The sequence below is a fragment of the Ornithodoros turicata genome, chromosome 3 (assembly GCF_037126465.1).
Source record: "Ornithodoros turicata isolate Travis chromosome 3, ASM3712646v1, whole genome shotgun sequence".
NCBI classification, from domain to species: domain Eukaryota; kingdom Metazoa; phylum Arthropoda; class Arachnida; order Ixodida; family Argasidae; genus Ornithodoros; species Ornithodoros turicata.
Window position 1 is genome coordinate 99,103,188 of NC_088203.1, and position 13,831 is coordinate 99,117,018.

General features: G+C 47.0%; 1 protein-coding gene and 1 long non-coding RNA gene across 3 annotated transcripts in view; one reads left to right on the forward strand and one right to left on the reverse strand.

Moving 5' to 3' along the window:
- Window positions 1-13,831, forward strand: part of LOC135388964 (sodium/potassium/calcium exchanger Nckx30C-like) — a 174,711-nt gene that overhangs the window by 23,444 nt on the left and 137,436 nt on the right. The window lies entirely within an intron of this gene.
- The window catches only part of LOC135388966 (uncharacterized), a 162,962-nt gene that overhangs the window by 1,980 nt on the left and 147,151 nt on the right, over window positions 1-13,831 (reverse strand). The window contains exon 2 of the long non-coding RNA XR_010421551.1: window positions 6,586-6,629. This is a non-coding gene — a long non-coding RNA (uncharacterized LOC135388966). The remainder of the gene's footprint in view (window positions 1-6,585; window positions 6,630-13,831) is intronic.

Here is a 13,831-nt window from a genome sequence, read left to right on the forward strand (position 1 = left end):
CAATGCTGCTAGCAGACGACACAAGCAGACGAGCACCGGAAGAAGGAATATTCTGCGCCGAGCGGACAGAATCTTCTTGAGGTTCGGGGAATACGCGAGAACACGTGACGTAAGTCTCAGCCAGTCACGTGCACTCCGCTAAGTCTGACGCTGCTCCTGCAGCACTTGCGTCTCAGACGACATCTCGCCCGATAAAATCGCTCGCGCGGACAGCCCGTTGACACCGCGATACCACCGTGGCGATAAGCGATGCACAGGCGTGGGCATTTGGAGAGAAGACATTACACTCTAAACCGTTTTACACCTTAAAGGGTGTAAATCAAAATGTTCATGGCGCACACCTTTTAAGGTGTATTCCAACACCCTCATGGCAACTGGGGTGTAAAGGGAGTTATCATATCTGATGATTGTATCTCGGGTTGCTACCTGCTCATATCTTGTTTGGGCGCGCATGTTGTTCCTGAAAATAATTGTCAAAGGCGCTGTTGCGTCATGTGCAGTGCTTCCCCTCAGAGTCAATAAAAGAAGGCCCCGACCGGAAGACATTTTTTTCAGGTTCTCGGCGCTACCAGTTCAGGTTGCACTACTTGTCATATCTTGTTCTTAATGCACAAACGACTATGACAGGTGTAACGCCGAATAAAACTGCTGGGCTCATGGCAATATGCGGGTTACTGTGTATTCACAATTACCAGCACATTGCATATAATCACATTGAGGTCCAAATATGTATGTACATCAAGGTGATTTAATATGTGTGTGAACATGCACAGCCGACATACAGAAAATCATGTATGGCGTGGTAGCTGTAAATAGCTTTTCGTGAAATTGTAGACCTCAGCGGGTACCTCCCCGATATGCATGTTCATGACTTAGAACGTTGCATTTATTCGTTTCTTCAAGGCTTTGCAGTGTTGTACCCACAAATATCTAACCCCTGTAAAATGCATTACATTGTTCATTATCCGCGACTCATCAGGATGTTTGGTCCAATCCTAGCTCTATGGTGTATGCGTTTCGAAGGGAAGATGTTGCTAGAAAAACTCTACATTTCAAGAACATAACCCTTTCATTAGCAAGAACACATCAATTTTATCAAATGTACGTGTGGTCCCAGTCCTTCATCAGAAATGCCACATCTACTCATGGTTCCAAGGAGATACTACTTCAACATGCCCCAGAAGCAATTCAGTGTTGCACTCATGACCGTGATATTCACGCAAAATCTATAGTCTATGTGAAAAGTGCAGTTGACAATGATAACACTCTTGATTATTAACTCTGACACAATTTCTCTCATACAAACATTAACTACAGTTGAGTATGATGAGCACTATCATGTGTTTGTTTTGTCTTGCAATGAGGAGCAACGTGTTTTAAGAAATTTAGGCACTATATCAATAGATCCTCCAAATCTGCATACATTACTAGATGCTAGACGTGTTGTAAATCCACGTCATGCACTTTTGTAATGTAACTTCCCGTACCTTGTTGTTGTATACATTCACTTTTGTTCACGTGAACGAAAATAAACACACTCCCTTCCTACACCCAGGCGATACACTGATCACCATATTTCACCTGAGGGGGTATTACACCATCGTTACACCCTCAGGAACTTCCAAAACAAAGTTGTAGGGCGTGAAAGGGGTGTGATCTTTGTTAATACACCTATTTTACACCTTTAAAGGTGTGAAACGATTTAGAGTGTAGGGGGGACAGGGAGGACAGAGGGGTTAGTATGCACCCTGGGACGACTTCGGAGAGAAGCGTACCGACAACTATCTCGAAAATTTGCCAGAAAACGCAGGAAAAACCTGAGGCGGCACAGACGGTATTTTATCCCACGGCTTTCTAGCACACCCCGCCAAAAATCACTCATGAGCATGCTTACCTATGCTCACTCTTGCATAAGACAGCTGAAATGAGGCTCATGCTTGGTGAGCTGAGCATAAGTGGTGTACCGCCTCAGCGGCGGTGAATCGCCCACCCCATCATCATCCAATGTATGTGTGTGTGTGTGAGTGAGCATAAGTGAACTGGGGTGACGCTCACGCACCGTGAGCTGAGCATGAGCTACTCGCGTTCAAGTACGCGTTCATGGCCACCAACTGAACGACCACGTACAAGAAGGTGTGAGCAAACGTGCATGAGTGAGCATGCGAAAATCCCTGAGCGTGATTCAGGACCGGACTTCGTTCGTGAGTGAGCAGCGCTTAAAAAACTAGTATATTTAAGTGATGATGCGTGGAGAGTTTCATCGCCAGGGGCTGTACCCTACCCCATTGTAATGAAACTCCTCGCAGCTTTTAGTGACAGAAATCAGTACAGAGAGGGCTGTCGTGTGTCGACCTCTGCGTACTATAGTGCTTACCTCCACTTCTCACAATGCACCACATTGGGGGCCAACCAGCGGCTGCCCGCTACGGCGGAGTTGTCTTAGTACAGTGGCCTGCGCTCTTAAAGCAGGACTTAAAGCACTTCAAGCAATTGAAACTTCCGGCATACGAGGCCCATCCGCACCCCTAGTCACCGACGTGTTAATGGCTTACCACACTATCTACGCCGCAGGCCACAGGCTCGTTCTCCAGTGGGTTCCAGCCCATTGTGGTGTCGTGGGGAACGAGCAGGCCGACAGCGCCGCAGAAGCAGCACTCTCGTCTCGGAACCGGACCCGTATTGTTCTGCTCAGAGGAGACCGCCGTTCAATTCTGCGACGTCTAGTGACACCCCTGGCTTCCCGCCAACGGACAACCGACATTCTTCCCCCCTCTATGTTGAACAGAGTTGATCCCATGCTCGCTTTCCGCATGCCACGAAACACATCTCGTCAGGATGCTGCATTAATCCACCGCATGCGCCTCGATGTGGCCTTTACAGCTCAGTGGCGTTACCGCTTGAGACAAATTGATTCTCCCACCTGTTGCCACTGTGGTGCTCTTGAGGATCTGGAGCACATTCTTCTTCATTGCCCTCACTACGAACCTTCCCGAATCACACTCTCCGAGTCTCTTCGTCAGCTGGACTCTGGCCCTTTCTCCCTACCGAAATTGCTTGGTCCCTGGCCCAATCCAGCCCAGCAACGCTCTGCGCTCAAAGCTCTTCTGACATTTCTGGACACCATCGGACTTCGATCGTTATTGTAAAGGGGCTCGTTATTTTATTCCCCCCATTCCACCAAGCACTGGGGTAGAGTATCGCCTGTTGCGATGAAACTCCCCACTCTCCAAGACCGAAAATAAAGTTGTTGTTGTAAAGCAGGACTTCACCACATAGCACGCTCCTAGCCAACCACCATCTCGCGTGACATCGCTCTTTCCCCTTATTTGTTGAAAACGGGAGGCCGTACGCCATTTTTGTGACAATTATGAACTGCATAAGTGTCACAAAAAAGGCGTACGCCTCCCGTTTAAAAAAAAATCAGGGGAAAGAGCGATGTCACTCGAGATGATGGTTGGCTAGGACCATGCTGTGCGGGGAAGTTCATTTTTAAGAGTGTGGTCCACCAGTACGTCCCCGCAATGTCCGTCGTACTTTGTCGTTTGGAGGCCCCGTATCACTTTTAAATCCACGGATTCACGACGTCCTCCTTCAAAGTAAGTAGCCCAATCCGATTAGGTTCCCGCATTTTTCTAAGTCGTTCCCACAAATCTTGTGAAGGTAAGCGGGTTGTCCGAGTGAGTCCGTCTCAAGTACTACTTGCTCCCGAATTTTTCTCTGGGCCGGTTTCGAATAAATGGATTACACTTATACGAGTACCTACCCGCTGTCGCCGGGGAAAAGTTCACGTGTCAGGAAAGGAAGACGACGACCTTACCGGTTCTGCTAATTTGCCACGCTTAGAAGGATCTCGAGCGATTTTTTTTAAAGCGAGTTGAGTACAAATCGGCGTGGCTGATTGGATACAGCGTCTGCGCACTTGTGGTAGCGGGAAGGTCACATGGAAGGCTGTGAGGGGGATGGGTTCGTATCCTGCACTCTGAAAAAAGAGCTGCACCGCATAACACTCTCCCTTGATTCGATGAAAACGGGGGAGCGTACACCAATCTTGTGGCATTGTGCGGTTCATAATTGCCACAAAAACGGCGTGTTCGCTCCCGTTCTTCAGCTCCCTGTCTTCAGCCAATCAGGGGAAAGAACGATGTCATTCGGGATGATGGTTGGCTATATAGGAGCGTGCTATGTGGTGAAGTTCATTTTTGAGCCAGCTGTGCGGTCTGATCACTCTAAAAAAAGAACCTCACCGCGCGTACCACGGTGTGCGTCAACCATTGGCACGAATGATAGAGTTATCGCTTCTGATTCGAAGTGAGAGGGGGCGTACGCCTTTTTGTGTCAATTAACATATATCCAAAGGGACGCAAAAATGCGTCTCTAGCCCCCTTCCCCCCCCCTCCCCCTCCGCAGTCGGCCGGTAACGTTCCCCCGTTTCAATCAATCTCCTTCTGTTTTCACTTCGTCTGGCCGTGTTTGCTAGCCGTTCATGCACGCTGGTGGAGGTGGTGGTGGGGGTGACGAGATGGGGGGTTGCCGTTGTTGGCCTCACTGATGTGCACTCTTAAAAACGAACTTCTCCACATAGCACGCTCCTAGCCAACCATCATCCCCAATGACAACATTCTCGCCCCTGATTGGTTGAAAACGGGAGGTGGAGCCTATTTTGTACCTATTATGCCGTACATAATGAATGCAAAATGTATCCGCTAAGAAGTAGGCAGGTCACTGCCAGGCACGACAATGCACGGCATGAAAATCTCTTACTTCTTTCGGCGAGTCCCGATTCCTGGAGGAAACAGACTACACTCTTAAAAATGAACTTCACCGCATAGCACGCTCCTAACCAACCATAATCTCAAATGATATCGTTATCTGCCCTGGGGGCTTAATCGCTTCAGCGTTGTTACGGTCGTCACAAGCTAACGAGTGGCGGGAAATTCAAAAAGGTGGGCACGTGACACATTGCGCGTGACGTATACCACGGCCTTCACGTATCTCGCGAAGAGCGCTGTGCACGTGTTTTATCACGTGCCCACCTTTTTAAATTTCCCGCCCGCCTTTTTGAATTTCCCGCCACTCGTTAGCTTGTAACGACTGTACCGACGATGAAGCGATTAAGCCCCCTGGTTCGTTGAAAACGGGAGGCGTACGCCTTTTTTGTGACAATTATGAACCGCATAAGTGTCACAAAAAGGCGTACGCCTCCCGTTTTTAACAAATCAGGGCAGATAACGATATCATTCGAGATAGTGGTTGGCTAGAAGCGTGCTATGAGGTGAAGTTCATTTTTAAGAGTGTAGGCAGTGCGTGTTTTGGAACTCTTAAAGCAGAAAGTTCCACTCTTAAAGCAAAACTTCACCGTATAACACACCCTGGCCAACCACCGTCCCGCACGATATCGCTCTCTGCCCTGATTTGTTGAAAACGGGAGGCGTACGCCTTTGTGTCACACCCATATGGTTATATTATCTGTCACAATTTTGGATGGTTGGTGGCACAAACTTGTCACGAAAAGGCGTACGATCAGCACTTTCCACGAAACAGGAGCGACGCTATCCTTCAGCTTGCTATGTGCTGAAGTTGTGTTTTTAGGGTGTAGCTACAGTTGCTTCGCGGTGCTAGTGCGGAATAAACGATAACACGTCTACGTTTCTTTCCAGTTTCCACTCACTGACTTACAAACCGAACATTACCGATTAGCGATTTCCGCGAAAGTTTCAACATCACGTTATATCGAACTGTGTATCGAGCGCATAGTGTATTTACGGCTAACGTGGCGGCCTCCTAGCGGCTAACAAAAATACTAATCAAGGGAGCAGCAGGGCGTGCCTCAATTCACGTACACATCGAAAGACGAAAAGAGTGCGATTGGCGAAGCCCGATAAATCGACCAATCTGCGCATTTGCCGCATGGGGTGAAAGTTCGTTGGGGCAATGATGGAGAAGTTTCTCTGTACCTCTTCGCGGAAGTGCCTTCGCCTGTCTGGGCACTGGCGCAATTAAATGGCGGTCAAAGTGATGCCAAGGCAGTGTGTACAATTAAGGGTCATCGCCTATCGATAAAATGAACGTGGTATAGAGAAACTGGGAACTCATATTTCAAAATGTCTACAGATATGCGGTATCTTGCTCCACTCCTTTGTAGTTCGGTTTATGCAGAGGTTAGTTTGATAAAACTAGCGATATTCCCCAGAATGTTCCCACGGAAGATGCGAAAAACGTCACAGCTTCCTGCTACCACGCGAGCGCGAGCGCTTACCCATCGGGTCGTCTCCTCTCTTGTTCTGATAACCTTGGGGAATATTCTGCCGCTGTACCTACAGATTACTCTGAAGCATCGCATCATCAGAAGTACATGCCACGCAGCCCATTTTGACCTGCGTCAGTCGTGTCTAAGCATATTCGTGTTTCTAGAAACTAGATAACCCGTATTAAAGTGACCTGGTTGTTAAGGATGGCATCTGCGGCAGCAACATCACCGCAGATATAACAGCTGTCCAACAAAAGCTCTCTCCACTCGCAGCATGCAGCGCGGTATGCATCTGACTCTCTAGGATGTAGCCCTGGAATAAGTTGTTCTTGTATTACCTTGCGTTTGGGGTACAACCTGTCCTAGCTTGCTGCGTATCAATCTGGAAAGAAAGAGATGGAAACCTTAGTTCCGTACTGTTCACAAGCCTCAGGGAAAAAGAAAGCCGAAGTTCTGTGGTTGCATGTAGTGTATGTGTTTACGGCTCAAATTTCGCTACACAAATACTGGACAGCAGTTTGCTTTACATACTGTATAACGACAAGGCGCAATGCTTGCCCACATCGCATTTCAAAAATATTTTGCCCTCGCCCTATACGAACGAAGAGCAGGTTAGCACTGAGCAGCTGTTTCGGCCTCATTGGGCCATTGTCGACATGTCAACGGTGCGCGGGTAGTCAGCGTTTGAATGGGTGCCGTCAGAAGGTCACGTAGAACGCACGTGAATGTCATATTCTTGGACTTTATTTTCAACGAAAGGAAGGTCTGTGTTCCGCGGGTATTTAATGAAATCCCCGATCAGAGTACCATAGCACAGCCGCTTCGGAGCGGTCATGGATCTAGGGAAAAGCGGCCGCTTCAATCTCTCGATGTTCCAGTAAAGTGTGAATGCTCAGCATGGCACGCAAAGGAATTTCAAAGTGAACTGCTGGTGAACCGGTAAATTTCGAAGTTGGTTGGTTGCTTGGTTTAAAAAAAGAAAAATATAGAGATGTTAGCCCGACTCTACATTGAGCCGGCTACTCCAGTACGCGTATGGTAGCGAGGTCTGGCTACAAAAGGAGTCTAAAAGGATGCTCGTTCCACAAAAAGTCCTAAGGAAGGAGATCACAGAGTGTGAAACATGTCGATATGCTGCTGACCAGTCACCGAGTACCTTCTTGAAGTCGAGAGGACCGTTGTCGTGTCTGACAAGGCATCCCGGGTAACATCACGGCTTCTACGAATCGCTGCGCAGCTGAGCAATATATGTTCGGTAGCCTATGGCACTCGCATTGGGTGCAGGGTGTGAGGGAACTATTCCGATACGGTGTAGTATTTCAAAGTGATTGAGCGTCTTTATGTTGCTATAATATTGGTTGATATATTAGTATATTGATTGCGATTGAACGGCGTCACTGACCAAAGTTATAATGCGAAACATATGAATCCCGTATTGGAAGCAATGAAAATAGCGGTGCTGCGCTCAAGAACAGAGAGCTCGAGAACACTCAAGCGGCTGGGATCTCATTGAGCTATTCTGCAGTACCAGCCGCTTCAGTGCTGTCTGTCTGGGCTGGGGAGCCATTTCGATTGTTTTGAATATGGAATTCGTACGTTTTCCATTGTAACTTTGCACTACGACGCTCAATCACTTCGAAGTTTACCATGACTGAATGTCCTTCAGAGCTTTATATTGCCACGAATCATCATCGCGAAACTTCCAGGGCAGGCACGAAACGGTACATCTCATCCCGGCGCATGCTGAAGAAGAAGCAAGAAGGTTCCAGACACATCGCCTGCTCTCTGGCAAACGCTCGTGCTGTTTCTAGACTTTTCGGCGCGACGCTTAAATGCTTGTGCGCTCCAAGCTGGAGCATTCATTCTTTGGACTCAGTTGTGTTCAGAGAGCTATCACTCTTGTGTTTTGCTACCAAGTAGTCTAATAAACCGTTCGCTGTTTATTCGACGACTCGCCGACACATTTCGCTTCGTGACAATATGTAGACAGCACAATGTTCCAACAGCATTGTGTATAATCGCCGATGATTGCATGTCGGTGCGGGAACACCTTTATAGCGTGCCACACTGTAGTTGTCCGAATTCTGAAGCGGACGTTTGCATTGAACAATCCTCTATTGATATTGCAACAAATACTTATATATATATATATATACGGGTGTCCCTACCAAGCTAGTATGGGACCCCGTGTTAGTTGACAATGTGAGTTAACAGCTCTATTTGCATGAGCAAAGCATTAAAATGCGAGCAAGCTGGTGGATCGATGGGGACGTCTGTCTACGTATACTTGTGTGTGGAGTCCCGTCTTCTTGAGTTTTGTGTCTATGTCCCTACCACCTCCTCAAGCTCAAACAAACGATATCGTCTGCTATTTGCATGTTGATATCAAGTTATAAAAAATATATAATAAGCTTGATTAAGTATAATATACTGAAAAATACACTGTGGCAACCGAGAGGTAATATACGAGACTCATCAATACACGAGACACATCAATAATTTAATGTAGTGGGTTAACACAAAGAAAAAAGGAAAACATTCCGTCCAACGGATATATCAATAGATGTAGTACGGTATATATTGGTATTGTTGCATGCTGAATATTTGTGGCAATAAAAATGTGATGGGATGAAGAGTGCTGGGGATGCATGTATTACTGCGCACATTCAAAACAAAGCTTCACCACATAGCACGCTGAAAGCCATCCATTGTACAGAGCGATACCTTTACCATGCCACTCTTAAAAATGAACTTCACCACATAGCACGCTCCTAGCCAACCACCATCCCGAATGACAACGTTCTCGCCCCTGATTTGTTGGAAACGGGAGGAGGAGCCTATTTTGTGCCGTGCATAATGTCCACAAAATAGGCTCCTCCTCCCGTTTTCAACAAATCTAGGGCGAGAACGTTGTCATTCGGGGTGATGGTTGGCTAAGAGCGTGCTATGTGGTGAAGTTCATTTTTAAGAGACGGCAAGCCCTTTCACCATCACCACCACCACCATCATTTTTAAGAGTGCACTCTTGATTTGTGGAAAAACTATGTCACTCGGGATGATGGTTGGCTGGGAGTGTGCTATGCGGTGAAGTTCATTTTTTAGAGACCAGCTCGCGTGACGCAGTGGTTAGCGTACTGGACGTCGAGACTGCACTCTTAAAAATGAACTTCACCACATAGCACGCTCCTAGCCAACCATCATCCCCAGTGACATCGTTCTCTCCCCTGATTTGTTGAAAACGGGAGGCGTCCGCCTTTTTGTGACAATTAACATTTCTACATAAGTGTCACAAAAAGGCGTACGCCTCCCGTTTTCAACAAATCAGGGGAGAGAACGATGTCACTCGGGGATGATTGTTGGCTAGGAGCGTGCTATGTGGTGAAGTTCATTTTTAAGAGTGTGGGAGGTACCCGGGTTCGAATCCCGGTGCCGGCTGTGCTGTCTGGGGGTTTCTCCTGGGTTTTCTTCAGACGCTTTCAGACATATGTCGGCAAAGTTCCCTTAGAAGTCGGTCCAGGACGTACATTCCCCAAGTGCGTTAGTCGTGACGTTGCCATCATTTTAAAGAGAGTGTGGGGTCCCACATATGCCTTTTTGGACCGCTTCCGGTTTGGTGCCGAAACGACATCCGGTTTCACAGCAAACGCGCCCTGCGCCAACCACTGTGCCGATCGATACAGTTATCGCTTCTGATGTGTGAAGAGAGAGGGTCGTATACGCCTTTTTGTGGCAATTCAAATTGCCACAAAAAGGCGTACGCCTCCCGTTTTCAACTAACCACGAAAGCGAAAGATATAATCTTGCATGGGAGCTGGCTCCGAGCGTCCTTAGTCGCGGAAGGACCGGAAGTCTTCGTGGCACCGGAAGTTGTGGCGGGGGCTTGTTTATGTTTACCCGAGAATGTCATGTATATAGCAGGAATGTGTAACTAGTGTGTTGCGGCACTTCTTCTGTGTACAGTTGGTTGCAGAGGTGTAAGTATTATAGAATTAAGTGTTATTGCAATCTGCTCGTTTATAACTTTGTATGCTAACCGTGCGGTGATCTGAATGTAATATATTTCCCCACATATATTTCTTCAACACATTTGTACAAGAGGCGAATCACTTCCTCGTAAATGGAGTGACGATTTAGACAACTTCGTCTTCAATTTAACCAATCGTTCTATTCGCCTCTCCAACTACCTATAGAGGCGCTCGCGTCGTCTTCAAGATGGCGCAGAAAAGAATGATTGGCGATGAACAAATCGCCCTGCTTCATGCCTTCTTCCACGAGACACGTTTCAAAAATTGTCCAAATAACATAACTCGCGCATGGTTTCCTGCTGTCTTCGTTGTTTTCGTTCACGCCGCTCCTTTGATAGTATCTTTTTCATCTTCCTCTTCCCGACATTGAATATTCTTCTCCGCAGTAGTTTTGCACCGCGAAATTGAGCAGTTGTGTTGCTGTTTGAGCTCTGTAAGCCGGGACACTCCATCGCACACGAAGGGAAGTCGCGGCAGTTTCGGGTCAGCGCGAAATATACCTGTCGTCTGCTGTTACTATCATTCATTGAGTGTTTCTGCTGGGGTCCGCTAGGTGGCGAGCAGCCTGCTGGAGAGGCGAATATTGTGGCATGCTTTATGAGTGTGCGCTTTCTTCCCTTCGCTTGGGCTCTGCTGCTCGTGAACACGCACACGTCTTTCAAGGCTGCGGTTCGGTGGACAGGGTGACCGGTGCGCTTATCGGCGATTGACGCGCTTACCTACCGGCAGATGGCCCTGAAAACACTACTGGTGAATGGTGCCTTATCGGCCACCGTAGGTTTTCGCGAAACTAGCCCTGTAACCAACAGGTTCGGTGACACTAACGGTACCGTGCGCGTTTTCTTCTTTCCGAATGCATGCAGGTGCATAGGGCGCAACTCGCGTGCGCGGACGCGTATCGCAACGTGCTTGCATGCACCGTAACGCGCGCTGTGGTCTGCTACACAAGCGTAACGACATCGAGTGTGATGTGGTTTAAAATAAACGTGACGGCGGAAGTTATGTGCTTGATTATCGACACAAAATGGTTATAACGACGTCATTCGCGATGATGGTTGGATAGGAGCGCGCTATGCGGTGAGGTTAATTTTTTTACCCTTAGCTTAGAAGTCGGCCCAGGACGCACATTTCCCCAGAGCGTTAGTCGTGACGTTACCCTCCTCTGTGAGGCCGACAACGGCGAGTTCTTTCAGCAGTACCACCACCATCATTTTTTTTTTGCCATTTTTAAGAGTGCGGGAGAGCGGGTTAAGCCAGAACATGATCTAGATAAAATCTTGACCAGATCCAATCTCGATATGGAACATGTTCTGGCTTAACCCTCTCTTCCACTTTTTCCTGGCAAACGCCAAAGAAAGACAGTTGACAGTTTGTTCTCGTCCCTTCCACTTCTGTCGTGTTCGTTTTTAGTGTCTTGCGCCCATTACCTTACTGATGCACCGGTACCCTCCTGTCATCTCGTCCCTAATCATCTAGACCCAGCTGTGTCCGGTTACTACGGAGAACACCAAGTAGTCGAGCGCTGTGCCTTATATAGCCACCATCCATCATTATCTTCGTTAGTTAGGCGGATGAAATTTATCGGGCGCGTCTGGCCGTGAGACCACACCCTGCCAGCACACCCTGGTTTTAGTGGTCCCAAGCCTTCACCTATAGTCACTAGGCAAGCACGTCAGTCGCAAGACGTACGTTTCGTTGTACGTTTCGTTGTGGCTAATGGAAGGACCCAGTTGGATTCGCCTGATATCCCTGCAAATTAATCTGTTGGAAGACTAACCCCTACCTCTTTTAGCGGGGTGACATTAGATGTACCACCAGGGACTGGATGTCGTATCCACGTGGCCGGTACTGCACCGAGAATTAACGGCACGCTTCTGTTCTGGATTTTACTTTTTTTTTTATGACCAAAATCATTCTGCGTTTGGTAAGGTACAAAAGTGATAAAAAGATTTTTATCACTTTCGTACCGGACGAAATGCAGACTACTGCGAGAGAGCGTGTACGTTAATAAACAGTAGCTTCAATTATTTTATCTTTTTATCACTCGTGTTGACCGCACTTGACAAAGTTTCTACATTCCTCGATTGACCAAAATCAACTAAGAAATCAACAATGCGGCATGATGAAACGCAATCGATAGCAAGAGGTAGATGCTAGGAAGAAAACGAAAAAAAAAAAAAGAAGAAGAAAAAAAAGAAAGGAATAGAAAACATGCAGGTCTAGGACTTACATCAACATGGATTCCTGCTGCTCCATAGCGCTTAAAGTTGCATGCTAAGCTAAACAAGTAAAAACAATTGAAGGCAGGTATGTGTAAGCGAAGAGTTAAAACACCTTGCCCTCTCCAGTATCCGCAAACCGCGATATCGTATCAGTGCACACTGCCCACGGAGTGAAGGCCAAGCACCCAAAAGCAGGAAGATACATATGCTAACGAAGACGTTATGCGTTAACGTTTCTTTCCCCCTATTCCTTGCAACATTGCTTGAACGAAACTGTGAACGATACAAATCCTTAAACGTTAACTTGTAGCTCAACGTAACTCTAAACTTCAAAAACAAGATTATTAAGAGAAAACATCAACCTGCTTTGACACTCGGTGATAACTTCTGACACACTCTGTGTTCGCGCGGTCTGCTGAACCATGACATTATGAACCAGTGAGTGTTTCTCGGCGCCTGACGTCTCTCCCACTTTCCTTTCCCCCTTTCTCCTTTATGCTTTCTTCTGATTGACCCACTCTACCTCTTTCCTGTTTGTTTGTTTGTTTGTTGTTCTCTTTTTTTTCTGGCTCTATTGCTCCATCCACAAACGCGTTTTGGAGCCAGACTACTACTAACATCTCCATATTTTTCTTTCATTTCCAATCCAATCCAATCCAATCAATAAATGTTCCAAACAACGCCCGTTCATTTAAAAGAAAAAAAAAAGGTAAAATAAAATCCAAAATTCCGCATTCCCAGAACAAACTGAAGAATCCAAAGTAACAAAGCGTTCTGCTCTTTCGGGAAGCGAGCAAACAACCAAAATATGAGCAAGTAGCAAAGCTTGCACCCAGAGCAATAAACGAGCTGGAATGATAATGCTTTTTTTTTTTGTCACTTGCGACATACGAAACTAACATTGGACGCAGTTATTTCAGCGGCCATATTTGTTTCGCTGTTCCTCGTCCAACATTCTTCCGCTGATCCCAGCGTACAAACAACTGCCATGATTTGCAAGAGAGAGAGAAGGAAGTAAATGTTGCGCAGCATTTACTTTCTCTTCATTGTTGTCTTCTTTCGCGGTGCGTCCGCCGGAGCGTGTCTTGAGTAGTTTTGTTATCTGCGGAGGATTCCGCGGGCTCTTTTTCAAATTACGTTCTAATATTATTATCTTACCCTCCAACGCCGTTTACGGAGCAAACATGCGGTTGTGCGTTAAACTCGCGATCCTCAAACAGGACGACGTGGGGGAGAGAAAAACGGTGGCTATGCTGGTTTGCCTCAGTGACTACATGTTATTCTCCTGTGTTTCTTTTCTTTCTCTTTTTAAGAGAGACAAAGAAAGTGCCTGTAAG